Here is a 16,660-nt window from a genome sequence, read left to right on the forward strand (position 1 = left end):
AAACCCTTGTGTTTTGGTTCATCTTGTCAACTTGGATGAGGCGGTCACATGTGTCTGGCTTTCTGTGATTATTTAAAGAGGACTCACAGTCAGTGGCAGAGGTTGGTCATTATGTCGAAGAGATTGATTTCTCATGGCGTGGCTCCTCTGGGGCCCTGCTGCTATTCTCACTTTGGTCAGAGAGGATGAATTACCCTGTGGTGTCACTTAGTTGCTCCTCTGAAACACTGATTCCAATGTATAGCCTCTTGTATCAAGTCAAGTCACTTTTTAATGTCATTTCGACCATAACTGCTGGTACAGTACACAGTAAAAACGAGACAATGTTTTTCAGGACCATGGTGCTACATGAAACAACACAAAAACTACACTGAACTACGTAAAAAACAACACAAGAAAAACTACGCTAGACTACAGACCTACCCAGGACTGCATACAGTGCACAAAACAGTGCAGGCATTACAAACAAGACAATAGGCACAGTAGATGGCAGTAAGTTGGTGTCAGTCCAGACATTGGGTATTGAGCAGTCTGATGGTTTGGAGGAAGAAGCTGTTACATAGTCTGGTCGTGAGAGCCTGAATGCTTCGGTGCCTTTTCCCAGATGGCAGGAGGGAGAAGAGTTTGTATGAGGGGTGCGTAGGGTCCCTCATAATGCTGTTTGCCTTGCGGATGCAGCGTGTAGTGTAAATGTTTGTAATGGCGGGTAGAAAGACCCCAATGATCTTCTCCACTGACCTCACTGTCCACTGAAGGGTCCTGCAATCCGAGATGGTGCAATTTCCGAACCAGGCAGTGATGCAGCTGCTCAGGATGCTCTCAATACAACCTCTCTAGAATGTGATGAAGATGGGGGTTGGGAGATGGACTTTCCTCAGCCTTCGCAAAAAGTAGAGACACTGCTGGGCCTTCTTTGCTATGGAGCTGGTGTTGAGGGACCAGGTGAGATTCTCCGCCAAGTGAACACCAAGAAATTTGGTATTCTTAACGATCTCTACCAAGGAGCCGTCGATGTTCAATGGAGAGTGGTCGCTCCATGCCCTCCTGACACATTCACATTCACATTCAGAGACAGGTTGTTGGCACTGCACCAGTCCGTAAGCCGCTGTACCTTGTTTCTATCTCTTTCTGGGGATCCTGCCATTCCTATGCATTCCAGTACATCATGACAATGTGCTTCCTGACTGAGTCATTACTGATGTTCATCAGGGAACTTCTAGATTCCTTGGTCAACACAGATGCTAGAACACAGAGGTTGACAGATTCTTGATTAGCACAGGCATCAAAGGTTACGAGAGAAGGCAGGCAAGGTTGTCAGGAGGAAAATAAATCAGCCATGATGGAATGCAGAGCAAACTCAATGGACAGAATGGAGTAATTCTGCCCCTATGCCTTTTGGTCTAAAAATGGAGGGCTATGTAGAAGGGAAATGTTAGATTAATCTTCGAGTTGGTTATAGGGTAAGTACAATATTATGGGCCAAAGGGCCTGTACTCTGCTGCCGTATTCTATATTCAATTGTCTAGCATGAAGAACAAATAATGAAGCTTAAAAAGTGAGTGCACAGTCTTTTACCTACATTCTACAAGTTGCCTATATTGTAACTGTTGACAGAATGTAGAACTATTACATGACGTAGCACTGAAAAATAATATTAATAAAATCTGGTTGTGAGCCTATGAGAGATCTGTGCAGTTACCTCGAAGTAACAAGCTTATTTCTTCAAAACCTTTTTAGTGTTCCCTACAGGGTCAGGTAGCAATATGCAATTTCAATCAAAGTTTTAGCACATTGCTCCAGTTCCAATATTGGCAATCTCAAAGAAGTATTTAAAGGCCCAGTTAATACATCTGCAACTCTCTAAAGTAGGTCAGAAGCCCAGTTTCGTTCTGCTGAGACTACTGTAAAATGTATTTGAAATCCTGAAATAGTTACATGAAACGTGCCCTGATTCTCAGAGAATTCAATGGCCCCAAAATTGGCCCAAAATTTATATCCGAGTTCAACTATGGATCAGAATTAAATACTTTTTGCACATCTCCAATTTCTCTCCACAAAATAGTTCCACTAATTAGATTTTTAGGGTGAAAGGCAAATTTGTGAGGAAAGATTGAGTGAGTTTTCCTGCACTCTTTGGAATTTAGAAGAAAAAGGACAAATTTCACTCAATTGTGTAATATTCTGATTATATTTTGATAGGGAGGATAATATCAGAGCATGTACCCTTCAGGTAACCACCAGTCATGCTTTTGAAGTGAGAGATCACCTCTTTAAGATGGAGATGTGGAAGAATATTTTCTCACAGAGAGTCATGGATCTGTTTTGAATTTTCTTTTAGAGTGACCAGAACATAAGAATATAGGAGCAAGAATAAACTACCAGTTAATCTTATATTGGCTCTGCTACTCAATATGATCATGGCTGTTCTATGAAGACCAGTTGAAGAACGTAGAAGATCTGATCAACTCAGCAGAATAATTAGCATTAGTGGAGGAAGTGGACCTGAAACATCCAAGGTCCACTTCCTGCACTGATGCTACCTGATAGGTTAAGTTCTGCCAGTGCTTTGATTTCCAGCATCTCTTGTTCCTCCATGGATGTTCCATGCTGGCCTCTGTTCCTCATCTGTAAAAAGATATTCAAGGCTGATGGTATAGGGATTTAGTCCATTGTCAAGGTCTCTGGGGGGAAGGACAGGAAAGTACAGCTGAGCCATAAACACAAGTGACTTTGCAGATGCTGAAAATACTGAATAGCACACACAAGATGTTGGAGGAACTCAGCAGGTCAGGTCAAGCAGGTTTTACGGAGCGGAATAACCGGCAACATTTCAGACCAAGACCCTTCATCAGCACTGAAAGGGAAGGGGGCGGGGTGGGGGGAAGCCAGAATAAGAAAGTGGGAGGAGTGGAAGCGAAACTCTCAGGTGAAGCCAAGTGAGGGGGAAGGTGGGGAGGGGATGAAGTGAGAAGCTGGGTGTTGTTAGGTGAAAAAAGTAAAGAGCTGAAAAAGAAGGAAATTAACAGGAGAGCAGAATGGGAGAAAGGGAAGAAGGAGGGGCACCAGCAGGAGATGATAGACAGGTGAAGAGAAAACAAGCGATAAGAGACACTCAGAATGGACGGCTGGGTCATAACCCTATTGGATGGTAGATTAAACATGAGGCATCATACAGCCAGCTCCTGCTCCTGTATCTTGTGCTTTTTATGAGCAGCAAGTGCATCATGTACTTTCTGAATTAATGCAGAGCAGGGGACTGCATTGGTAAATGTCGTATAGCACTGATTTAGCACAGCTCTGTCAAGTTGTAAACCAGCTGAAGGAACATTTAACACATTTTCACACCCTCTCCATATTGACTGAACAATGTATAATGCATCCTCAGTGGTTTGCAAATAGTGGGTGTGATTCATGTCCAGCAGCTTCAATGGAAATACGGACATTGATCCTTTTGAAAGCTAATGGAAATGGCAGAAATACCAGAGGACATAATTTTAAGGTGATTGAAGGAAAGTATAGGGGGGATGTCAAAGGTAAACTTTTTACAAGAGAGTGGTGAGTGCATGGAACACCCTGCCAGGTGTTGTGGTAGAGGCAGATCACAAGATCACAAGACAAAGGAGCAGAAGTAGGCCATTCGGCCCATCGAGTCTGCTCCACCACTCCACCATGAGCTAAACTATTCTCCCATCTGGTTCCATTTTCTGGCTTTTTTCCCATATCCCTTGATACCCTGACTAATTAGATACCTGTCAATCTCCTCCTTAAAAACCCTCAATGATTGGGCCTCCACAGCTGTATGTGGCAACGAATTCCATAAATCCACGACCCTCTGGCTGAAAACGTTTCTCCTCATCTCTGTTCTAAATATATTTTAGATACATTAGGGTATTTAAGAAAACTGTTAGATAGGCATTTGGATGATAGAAAAATGGAGGGCTACGTGGCAGGAAGGGTTAGATTGATCTTAGAGTAGGTTAAAAGGTCGACATGATTTCATGAGCTGAAGGGCTTTCTCTGTGCTATAATATTCTAAGTTCTATTTCCTATATTATGAACCTATGCTACCTGATGGAGACACATTGCTGCTGTTCTTCAGAACAATGGTGGCAGGAATGGATATTACTTTCTTTAGGTATTTTAGAGAACAAGAGTGATACTCAATGACAATAAAATTTAACAGAAGACATGCAAGGAAAAGACAGAGAAGGGTCTGGCCAAGATGTTTATTCTTAAGCTATTCATTGGAATGCTATGCTGACCTTGCCAAGGAACAAAGCCTTTGGTGGTTGAGGTTCTACAAGATCAATATACTTCTCCAGAGCTGTATCTTTCTGCCTTCAGTTGTTTACAATGCAACAGCCTTTAACTATTCCATATCTGCAGAATTCGTCATCACCAATGTCTTCAAAATTGCAGCTCACCTTTACATAAGAGAAATGATTGAAGCTCTCTACTTGGATAAAGAGGAACCAAGTAGGGTTACTAAATATTATCAACTTTGTAGCTTCCCATTACAACTGGGTTGATAGATATATCCATCCAGCTTTAAGAGATCTACCCCCAAAAATTAAAGTGCATGTGCTTGCAATCTTTTAACTATAGGGTTTTAGGGATTAGGCAGGAACATGGAGCTAAGGACAAGTGTCAATTATTGGTATTGGTTAACTATTGTCACATGCAGTGAAAAGCTTGTCTTGCACACTGCTCATACAGATTAAATCATTACACAACGTATTGACGTAGTATAAGATAAAACAATAACAATACAGAATAAAATCTAAAAGCTACCAAAAAAGTACAATGCTGGTAAACAATGAGCTGCAAGATCATAACAAAGGTAGATTGTGACATTAAGAGCCCATCTTTTCGTAAAATAGGTCCAATCAAGAGTCAGAATAGAAGCTGTCCTTGAGACTGGCACTACTCATTTTCAAGGAAGTGTGGATAGAAAAGAATGCTCAGGATGGATCTAATTGAGTGTTCTGAGGGACTTGATGAGCTAGAGCTGCTCTAATTTCATATGTTCTTACAGGTATAGCATTCCATGGAAAATCCTCACGGCCAACACAAAATTGCTGTGGAGCTCTCACAATGCTTCCACATTCCTGGGACAGTTATGCCACCATAACGCACCAAGATTGGATCATATTTTTCATTGGCATGATATAGAAGGGCTGGGTGCACTGTAAGCTTTTGCGATTCTAAAATAGTCAAAATTTTAGCAACAAACTATAACTTTGTTTTCTCCATGCTGCAACAGAATGTGTTTGCCATTCTATCTCCGTCACCTCAGTCACAATGTTTGCAATAGGTAAGTGTGTTTTTTTTTTGTTTTGATAATGGATTATTGTTGCCTTTGGAGTCCATTTTCTGCACTGTAGCATTTTTTAGTACTCAGCAGGTGTCGCAGAAAATGGGCTCCAGGAGGAAACATTATCCACTCTACAGGGTCTCATTTGCTCACATCTCTCAACAATTTACCTGCTGTGATATATAGCCACCAGCTCCACAACATGCTGGATTTTGTAAATCTCATTCCTAGCAATTGCTGAGCCTTGATCTTTGTATGACTGACTGCCTAATATAAAACTTGCACGTTAGTTTTTGACTGCGAGGAATGAATTGAGCTTCCTCAGTGTTGAGTACCCCCTGCAGCTTTGAAAATAAGGAGATTCTCCATGGCTCATTCAGTGATTTCCTTTTGGAAACTCTTACAATACTCAGTCTTGGAATAAAGGCTCTTATCACGGCTGAACATTTCATAGGTATGTAATGCTGTCTCAAGTGTTGACAAACACAAGATAAAAAGTCAGTTGAAAGACAAAGGTGCAAGGATGTAATGGTGAGGCTTTGTAAGACATTGGTCAAGCCACACTTGGAGTATTTTGACTAGTTTTGAGCCCGTCATCTCAGAAGGAATATGCTGGCATTGGAGAGGGTCCAGAGGAGGATCACTAAAATAATCCAGGGAAGAAAGGGTTAATATTTGAGGAGTGTTTAATGGCTTTGGGTCTGTACTCATTGCAGTTTAGAAGAATGAGGGGTAGTTTTGTTGAATCCTATTGAATATTGAAAGGCCTCGATAGAGTGGACGTGAAGAGGATAGTTCCTATAGTGGGGGAGTCTAGGACCAGACTCAGAATAGAAGACTGTCCCTTTAGAACGGAGATGAGGAGGAATTTCTTTAGCTAGAAGGTGGTGCATCCGTGGAATTCAATCCCACTGATGGCTGGGGAGGCCAAGTCATGGTATATATTAAAAGCAGAGTTTGATTAGTAAGGGTGTCAAAGATTACAGGGAGAAAGCAAGAGAACAGGGTTAAGAGGGATAACAAAATCAGTCATGATGGAATGGTGGAACAGACTCGCTGGGCAAAATGGCCCAATTCTGCTCCTATACCTTATGGTCTTATGGAAATTATGTAAGACTTTATCAGAACCTAGTCTTCTTTGAAAATTAAGTTAGTATTGCACGTTACTTTGAGAACTATGCCAATTGATCTACATGCTGCCTCGTCCATTAACATCATTAAATGTTGCAAGCACATATTTTGCCAGGGGTTTGATGCTCAGGGCACACTGTTCCTCAGGGAAGGTGATGGACTCCTTTATTTTCAAATATACAGACAGATATGACAGTGATTTTATCGGAAATCATCATTCACTTAAACACTTTTTTGGAGAGGCCATTGTTATAAGATTATGTAGGTAATAGATGTTGACATAAATTGAAAGGTATCTGGTTTGACTGTTCTGATGTTCCTAACCAACAAACTGAATCATAGCCATAAACTGCAGTCAGAGCATGACTTTGGTACATCGTTTAGTTTTTGTTTTAAAATTTACTTTTTATTCCCAATTAACTTGTTAAATCAAGCGATAAATCCACTAAAAAGGTCCAAGTCATAGCAAACCTACATATCATAAGCTCCTTTGTTTTAAGGATGTGAGCTTTACGGGCTGAGCCAGTACTTAATTAACCATCCCGAGTTGATGGTAGTGAGCTTCTTGAACCGCTACAATCCTTGAGGTGAGATTATACCACATGACTACCTTGCCTGCCTCTGGGAAGTAAATCTTATTAGTTAGCACTTAGTTGCAGCTGTGCATGAAACCCCAGATAGCGAGAGAACTTTATGTGATGTAATTCTGTTACATGTGTAGGCCAGAACAGGATTCTCCTCACAAAACCCTATTTGTAAACTTTGATAAAGCCATTTCCTCAACTTTACCAGTTGTCAGAGCTATTATGATTTTACAATTACGGTAATAGCTAATAAGGTCCTGATGAATGTTCTCAACTTGAAACATCAACTGTTTATCCTTTTCCATAGATATTGCCTGACCTGCTGTGTTCTTCCAGCATTTTGTAAGTGTTTCTCTAGACTTCCAGCATCTGCAGAATCTCTTGTGTTTAAGTGTTTAAAATGCTCCTGAAGACAAACATTCAGAAACAGTTTTTAAAAGTGGAATAAATATTGTTGTATTTTTAAATGCTTAAGTATAAGATACTTGGGCAGACCTTTTTAAAAATAAGGATGAAGCCTTGACCGTGCAGTCTACCTTATCATGGCCAAAGCACCCTATTGTTGACCTCCACTGTACCTTCTCTGCAACAGTAACACTATATCCTGTACTTTGCCCTTCCGTTTGTGCTACCTCAATATACCCGTGTTTTAAAATTATCTGTATCAATGCCTGTAAAGCAGTTTTTCATTGTACTGTGGTATATATGACATTGATAAACCAATTACCAATATTATCTTAAACCATCACCTAAACATCTCAAATCAAACACATACGAATAATAGCTATTAAGGTTCTGATGAAGGGTCTAGGCCTGAAATGTTGCCTGTCTATACCTACCCATAAATGTTGTCTGATCTACAGAGTTCCTCCAGCATTCTGTTGCTCTGGATTGTAATTAAATAGAGTAACATACCTTAATCTTTCCCTTTCTTCCTACACAGTGAAACCCTGACTTAAATTAAAGAACTTATAAATCTTGCACCTGGTATAACCCGGGCAAGGATCCAAGAGCAGTTTCCCCAGTGGAAATGCTATGGAGTCCCACAAAGCTTCAGTTGCATCATTGGGAACAGCCAGGTAACTGACCCTGGAACTCACCCAGAACGTTCCACACTTCTGGCTTGACACACGATTCCTAATCTTGCAAGCATTAGTGAGACCACACCGAGCACATACTGCACCATTACAATGACAGAGAGAGCCTGTAGATCCCTGAAAGTGGCCATAACAGTAAATAAGGCAGTAAAGGAGGTATACAGCGTGCTTGCTTCATTAGTCGGGGCATTGGGTATGAGAGTTAGGAAGTCACATAACAGCTAGTTTTGGTTAGTCCAGACCTGGAGTATTGCATGAAATTCTGGTCACCCCATTACAGTAAGGATGTGGAAGCTTTGGAAAAATACAGAGGAGGTTTTCCAGGATGCTGATAGTTTACCTAAACTATATAAGGAGAGGGTAGACAAATTTAGATTGTTTTCTCTAGAACCTCAAAAGATAAGGGGAGACCCGATGGAAATTTGCAAAATTATGAGAGGGATAGATGGGATGGACAGTCAGAATCTTCTCCCAAGGTAATAAGGTCAATGAGCGGAGATTTTGCATTTCAGTTAAGAAGAGGAGAATTTAAAGGAGATATATGGGTTGAGTATTTTTCACAGAGTGGGGTAGGTTCCTGCAACAAACAGCTGTGATTAATGGTTGGAAACAAGTATGATAGCAGCATTTTAAGAGGCTTTGAGATAGACATATAAATATGGAGGTGTTTGGATCATGGGCAGGTAATTTAATTTGACATTGTATTAAACACAGACATTGTGGGCTGAAGAGCCTGTTCTTTAGACGAGGAAGTAGGAGGGATATTTTCTAAAGTGTCTTTATACAGCGACTTAAATTATAAACTTCAATCTATTAAATTATTTGGAAATACAGCTGACAATATTAGTTTAGACGTATTCCTGTCAGTGAATATTGCCAGTTTGTACAAATTTCACAAGGTAATTGAGAGATATTCCCTCAATATTCAGTGTTTGTTAACGTAACAATTAAATAAGTGAGCTGTAATCGACTGCTCCAGGGAAAATACAAGACGAAGCTTTGTGGCGAAAGCAACAAGTTCTGTAGTGATCCATATTTATGTTGTTTTCAATCCGGTGTAATACAATCACTTTCTTGTCTTGAATTGTAATGAATCTCAAAATAAGTTAGAAATAAGACCCTTGTAACACAACAACCTGAAATATAAGATCAACTAAATTGTCTCTATTTGCAATTAAGATATTTCTGGCTTTATTTCACAATTTAAATGTGGGAATAAAGTGCAAAATTGTCACTATCTATTAAAGATAATGACAAATAGGACATTTTGCAAAATGGCAAATTAACCATTTTGGAAAACTGCTGGATTGGAAATTGTTAATCCAGAAGCAATAGATCTTATGTTAGAAACATATTATTGTAAACACTAGTTTGAGTTCAAAAGATAAAATCTAGTATTATTATAATCATAGACAGTAGCAAGAATAATGTTGATGCCTTTCAATACACTAGCAAATAATGTTATATTAATCCTGAGCTTCAATGACCTCATTTCAAAAGTAAGCTAACAAAATTAATTTTCTGCTGTGTTGAAGATTCTGTGTGTAACCTGTACTGCTCTGCTTGGTTCAAGAGCAAGATGGTTGAGGGGTAATAACTGTTTCTGAACATGGTGGTGTGTGTCCTGAAGCTCCTATACCTTCTTCTTGATTGCAGCAGTGAGAAGAGAGCATTCTGGTTTAAGATGGCACTACTGATTGCATGTGACAGCTCACTGGTAGTTTAAAAGGTGAGGAATTTGACTAAAAACATTACTAACAACTTGTTTTCTGAAGTAAATTGTGGTAAACTATCACTGCAAACAATGGTGAAGCAGGCGGAGGTGAAGCTGATTCGAAGGATGGGCCGCGCGGGTGCGTTGCAAAGTTGAAACACAACATGGTCAAGATGGAGTCGCAGGTGGAGTTGGTATCGCTGTCACTGTTGGAGTGAATAATTTGGAGTGTTGTGTATGTGCCTGGTTACACAACAATGCTATTAATAAAAATGCTGGAGACAGGAGCTAAGTTTCATGGTTCTTTACTGGCAGAAACCGAACTCAGCACACACATACAGATCAATATGCACCTAATAGCACATTACATGACACATTACTAAAACATAACATAGTCCCTTATTATACTGTGGGCTATATGGTACCCTCCTCCTCCCCTTTTATTTTAATAGTGTATCAACTGTTTTTTTTAACTGGAGCATTATGCTAAACAAATATGTTTACCCTTAACATACAAATGCCTACCACTTGTTTACTTTGTAACTTAATAATATCAAATTATAACAAAGTTACATAATAATATCAAATTATAACAAGCCTTTCTTTTACTTCTGGTCTAAGACCCAGTTACAACTCAACTCTCTGGGGGAGGGGGTCTTCTCTGCCTCTCCAGGTAACGTCTGTCAATAAACTTGCTTGTTTTAATACAGATTTCCATATAAAAGTCATGAAAGTTGACCTCTGAGCATTGGGAGTTAAGGAGATGTGTGCCTCTAACTTGCTAAGAGTTCTAGGCAGCAGATCGCCTCCATATAATGAAGACTCCTCTGCGCAGCTGTCCTAGATATATACGTATCTTTGTGCTATCATTTGTTTTCCTTACCCATATCTCATTTGTTCCAACTGAGCTAATTGCATAGCCAATCTTCGTATTCTCCTTAGATTCCAAATAGGTAGTCTGACCTTTATGATACCACCTCTTACCATAATATAACTTTTCATCTTCTATTCGTGCTTCATATCTTTGTGCTGGTGATTCAGCATGAGTGTTGAGAAGTTGCTCAAGAGAAGACGGAGATGCTGGTCTTTTCAGAGATTTAAGCTTATTGAGTGTTCACAGATCTTCCATTATCTGTTCATCTGTTAACAAGTAATTTAACAGTGCAAGTGCAGGTTTTCGTCTTTTGTCTGTAATTGGAACAGGGTCATTAGGCCTCCTCCTTAGTTTCCTAGTCATTATTGGCTTTACCTCCGTAGAATCTCCTGTGAGTTCCATTGTTAGCCTCTCATTCTCAATCAATTTCTTCTTTTCTTCTAACTCAATCTTTTTATCTTCAAATTCCTTCACTGCTGCTTTCTTCTCTTTAATATAATTCCTTTCCACTTGTTCTGTGTCCAGTTGCAGAAAAAGCTCTACATTTCATATTCTTTCCTTGTATTGTTGATCTAATCTCTTCATCCTTTTCTGATACTTCTGCAAAGTGCCTTCCTGTAACTGCTGTACCTGTCTTCTGAGAGATGTCAATTTCTCCTGGTACATCTGCTCTTTTACTTCCAGGTAGTCTTCATCATCCTGCTTATTGGCAATATCTATCTCCCTTGCATCTTCTGTATCTTCAACCGAGTCGCGGCCACAGATACTGCGTTCATCCTCATCGTTGACGCTGTCTAGCTCCTCCTTGTTGTTGTAATAGTCGACAATGGGTGAGAGAAGAGCTGTGGACATCTTCCCCGCCTAGCTGCCCTCCTTTGTTGACACATCTAGTCCCTTTATGGTGTGCCAATCCAACTGGATTTTCCTGAGCCATCCACTTCTCTACAATAGTGATCCTCCATTTTTCAGCACATAGAGGTTCAGCTGCTGTATTTTGTCTCCACAGGTCACTGTCACTTTAATTTTACCTTTGGGACACACTTTCTGTCCTGTGTAAGTCTTTAGCAGTAGTTTAGTTTGTTTCAGAAGTATGTGAGAAAACAGTTGCTTGTAGTCGTGTACAGAGATCACTGTTAAAGCTGAGCCTGTGTCCAATTCCATTTTCAGTCTCATGCCTACCATTTGTGGAGTGATCCATATCACTCTTCAATCATCTGTCTCTTTCATGCTGTGAAGTGCCAGACAAAACAATTCACTTTCATTGGAGTCATTTTCATCAGAACTGCCTTCTTTCATTTTGTGTACCTTGTTGTATTTTCCTTTCTGGGGTTTCTTGTTTCTCTGTATTTTGCCCTTTTTCTGCTGTTGACTGGCTCTGCATAGTCTGCCAATGTGGCCCTGTTTGCCAGTTTCTGCATTCTTTGTCTTTAACCCAACTGTCATCTGGGTCATGTGACTGTTCCCACAACGGTAACATTTCTTTCCTTCATTCCTGTTCAGTGACATTGTATTTGTGGCATATTCCAGAGATTTTTGTTGTATCTCAGAAGCGCCCCGTGCCACTGTTTCCATGTTTAGCGCTTTCTCAAAGGTAAGGTCTCGTTCACACAGAAGCTTCTTCTGTGTGGTTTCACAATGCATGCCACACACTAACTGTCTCCAAATTGACAATGTTCTGATAATTTGCGCAATTCAGCACAATATTCAGAAATGCTTTCACTTTTGCTCTGATTCCGTTTGTGCAATTTAACTTTATCAGCAATGAACAGTGGTTTGGGGTTTAAGTGCTGTTGGGGAGTGTCTACTACTTGCTTGAATGTTTTATCTGCTGGCTTTTCCGGGGTTAACAAGCTCTGTAGCAGGCCATATGTTTTTGCCCTCATAATACTGAGTAAGATGCTGGCTTTCTTTTCATCCTTAACACCATTAGCCTCACAACATAACTCCACTTTCTCAATGTAAATTGTCCAGTTTTCAATGCCACTGTCAAATGCTGTAATGATTCCAATCATCACTATCTTTGTTATGTTAATTAAGCCCCCGTTCTCCCCTTATTTTTCTTTTTGACTCATGTGTCCTTTTTGCTAGTGCCACGAGTGCACTCTGTCTAAATGTGTGTGTGGGGAGGGTGTGTGTCGCTCCTTTTTATCTCCCTTCTGGGGCAGGCAGACCTTCAGTCCCTGGGGGTCAGTGCCGGCTGTGGTCTTGGTTGGATGTCCTGTGGCTCTGACTGTGTCTCTTGGTCTCCTGATGTTCCCGACCCCAGCTGTGCTCCTGCTTCCTTTCAGACTCGCGGCCTCGCTCTGCCTCCTTCTCCCGCTCCTTGGCTCGTTCCTTGCACTCTTCCTCTGAGTATCATTAGCAACTAAAACACGGCATTCCGATAAGATGTAGGTTAATTAACCTCGACGCCAATTTGTTGTGTATGTGGCCTGGTTACACAACAATGCTATTAATAAAAATGCTGGAGCTGGGAGATAACATTTGTGGTTCTTTACTGGTAGAAACCAAAATCGGCACATACGTACAGATCAATACGCGCCTAATAGTGAATGCTCAATATGCGCCTAATAGCGCATTCAACAACGTGTTACTAAAACATAAAGTAGTCCCTTATTATACTGTAGGCTATACAGTGCATGGAGAGCAGTCGCTGTGGATGAGTTTTGATGCCCATCCACTTAACCCGGGTGCAAGGTTGGATTGCTCCAAGTGACAAGCCAATTTATTGAGATCGAGATCAACCCAGGACTGGTCCTCTGAAATGATAACACTGACAAACTTAAGATGAGGACTGGCTCATGGACCTCTAGTTTTCTCCTGCTAATGTCAAAATCAGCTTAATGACATAGAGTAAGAGGTTGTTGTTGTGGCACTACTCTGTGCTGATGGAGTTTGTGGAGAAGATATAGTTGCCAATCCCAGCTGACTGGGGTCTACAAGTGAGGAAATCGAGGATCCAATTGCACAAAGAGACCAAGGTCCTAAAGTTTATTGATTAGTTTTAAAGGGATAACAGTAATGAATGCCAATCTGAAGTTGATGAACAGCACCTTGATGTATGCATCTTTGCTCTCCAGCTGTTCCAGGATCAAGTGAAAAGCCAGAATACCTATTTCACCCATGAGATGGCTTTCCAGAAAAAGTAGCTGGGCTTCTTGTGTCTTTCTTGGTCACCAGACTTGAATGCCTCTGATCTGGCCCTCAGCTGATTTTGGATCTCATGATTCATACAGGGCTTCTGGTTGAGGAAGACTCTCAATGGTTTCTGGAAACCCTCTCATCTACAGCTATTTTTATAAAGTCCATGACAACCATGGGAACTTCATTCAGATCTATAGATGAGTGCTTCAACACTGCTCAGTCCACTGATTCAAAGCAATCCTGCAGCCACTCCCCTGCCTCCAATGACCACCTTTTTGTTGTCCAAATTGCTGGAACCTTGCCCTTTAGCTGCCTGTAAGCAGGTAGGAGAAGGTCAGCCAAGTTATCAGATTTCCTGAAATGCAGTCTGGGCAAGGAATGGTAGGCATGACCTTCATATAACTGTGTTGGGACCTCTGGTGCTACATGTTATATTGTGATACTTTTCACCTGCGCAGCCTTCGCCGCATCCTTGTCATCACCCGAAGAGACAAAGTCCCAAACTCTGAGGTCCTCTCCTGCACTGGACTTCCCACAACATTCACACTTTTAAGACAATGCAGACTCCGCCGGCTGGGACACGCCTGTCGTATGAAGGATGGTAGACTGCCAAAGGACTTCCTCTATCGAAAACTAGCAACAGGCAAGAGGAACTTTGGTAGACCCCAGCTTCGCTCCAAGGACCTCTGTAAGCACGACATGAGAGCCTTAAAAATCAACACAGAGTGCTGGGAGGATACAGCAGATGACCGCAACAAATGACGAGGTACTCTTCAGCAACACCGAGAGCAAAGCGAAAGAGTGATCGTGAGTCAGTTTGAGGAGTGGAGAGCTAAACGGAGAGCACAGCGGACAACAATCCCACGATGTGCTACACGTGCAGCAACTGTGGCAGAGCCTGCCGTTCCAGGATTGGCCTCAATAGCCACAGTCGACGCTGCTCGACCAACCAGTGACTAGCAGAGTCACAGTACCCATGGTCGACCACGACCGACGGAGACCCCACACACACACACACACACACACACACACACACACACACACACACACACACACACACACACACACACACACACACACACACACACACACACACACACACACACACACACACACACACACACACACACACACACACACCCTGATTGAAATCCCTGATTATAATAGGAAATGCATTGGGATGGACTGTTTCTTGTTTGGTAACGGCATCTTGCAGTATTACTAGCACTTGGTTATCATCATCCACTGGTGATACGTAAACTGCAGGATTGTGGATGAGAACTCCCTTGGTAAATAGAATGCATGGCATTTGAATGTTAAGTATTCAAGATCGGGGAAACATGAGTCCAACAAAACTGGCACATCAGAGAATCACAGAGAGTTTATCATGAAACTTTTCTGAATGAGTAGTTGGGTCAATCCTATAAATCAAGAAGCCTTCAGGTCTGATCGCTGTATCTGGTGTGCTGGGAGCTAGCAATATCTCACTAAAACCAAAAAGACAATAATCTCTCATTTTCCTTCGATACACCAATCTTGCCCTCAGGTCCTCCACTTTGTTCTCCAAGAGATGTATAACATACATGAAAGATTAAGTATTTCTAAGATTTGCAGTAAGGAATTTAGTTGGGGGAGGGGTGACCCTCTGCTATAGAGTTTTGATTGTTTTATTCCAAGGGGTTAGACAAAGTGTGAGAGGAATGTTGAATGGAGTATTGGGACTTTTGGTCCCATGTTGTGAAGCAGGCAGATTCAGACTGCTGGCTAAGAAGTTTGGTTTGGTCCCTGACGTAATTGCTCACATGCTCATGTGTGCCCTGTATTGTTACTGGGCAGTTTTTTCTACAGTGAAGCTCCTCACCCTCTTGCTGTGCTGCTGCCTCAGGTATCTTTGCCTGGGCGATAGCAGCTGCAGCCTCTGTTTGAAGATGCCGGGCTTCCAAATTAGCCTCGATCCAAGCTTTGTCTGTTTTAATGATATTCTCCCTCTCTGCAAATGCAGCACGTGCTTGCACAGCCTCTGCCTTCACTCTGGCTTGTGCGGTAGATCTGATGGTCTGCACGATTGTGATGGGAACTGTTGTCAGATGCTCTGTCTGGTGAGCTTTGTCTTTCCTGTGTTGGTGTGTGTTTTGAATATCTCACATCCATAATGCTTGTTATTCACTGCTGTCAAGTGTCTGTACGCTGTTCTCATCTTTTTACTACACGGCTCTCCTTGTGCATGTAGTAGGAAGTACACAATTCAGCAGAAAGCCAAACTCCACTCAACTGAACACGAGAGTCAGGATATATCATCCAAGCTCTGGAAGCTATATTTGGGCAACACACACACATACAATTGAGTAGAGTAAAAAGAGGATGATTTATGATGGCACAAACAAAAGAAAGACAATGCAGGATTCTGTAAAACTGATTCTGTAAATGTGATTCAGTCTGACTGAAAAACCCCACTGAAACAAAATGCTTGCTCTCCTCACACGGTCCAACTGAATTTCAAATTGAAAGGCAGCAGTGCCATCGGAATAAAGTCGACCAGGCTATATTTCAAAGTAAAAGCCTGAACATAACCCATTGGTGCAAAGATGTTTTAGAATAATTCACAGAATCTTCTTTCTCAATTTCTTTTTCATTAGTTTTTAAGTTAGAATCAAAATTAATAAGCTCACACTGTTCGGATTGTAATAAGGGTCTGAGCAACCTGTGGTGTAAAGGCTGATTAGCAATGAAGCGATTTTCCATGTCTATCAGCTTTCTATTGATCTGCTATGTAATAATTCATCTTGTTTTTAAGATAAGCAC

The 16,660-nt window shown here is 41.2% G+C and overlaps 1 protein-coding gene and 1 pseudogene across 7 annotated transcripts in view; both read right to left on the reverse strand.

Moving 5' to 3' along the window:
- tenm2a (teneurin transmembrane protein 2a) overlaps window positions 1–16,660 on the reverse strand; it is a 2,964,155-nt gene that overhangs the window by 2,547,695 nt on the left and 399,800 nt on the right. The window lies entirely within an intron of this gene.
- LOC140739543 (sin3 histone deacetylase corepressor complex component SDS3 pseudogene) lies at window positions 10,631–11,566 on the reverse strand (annotated as a pseudogene).

This window comes from Hemitrygon akajei, chromosome 15 (genome assembly GCF_048418815.1).
Source record: "Hemitrygon akajei chromosome 15, sHemAka1.3, whole genome shotgun sequence".
NCBI classification, from domain to species: Eukaryota; Metazoa; Chordata; class Chondrichthyes; order Myliobatiformes; family Dasyatidae; genus Hemitrygon; species Hemitrygon akajei.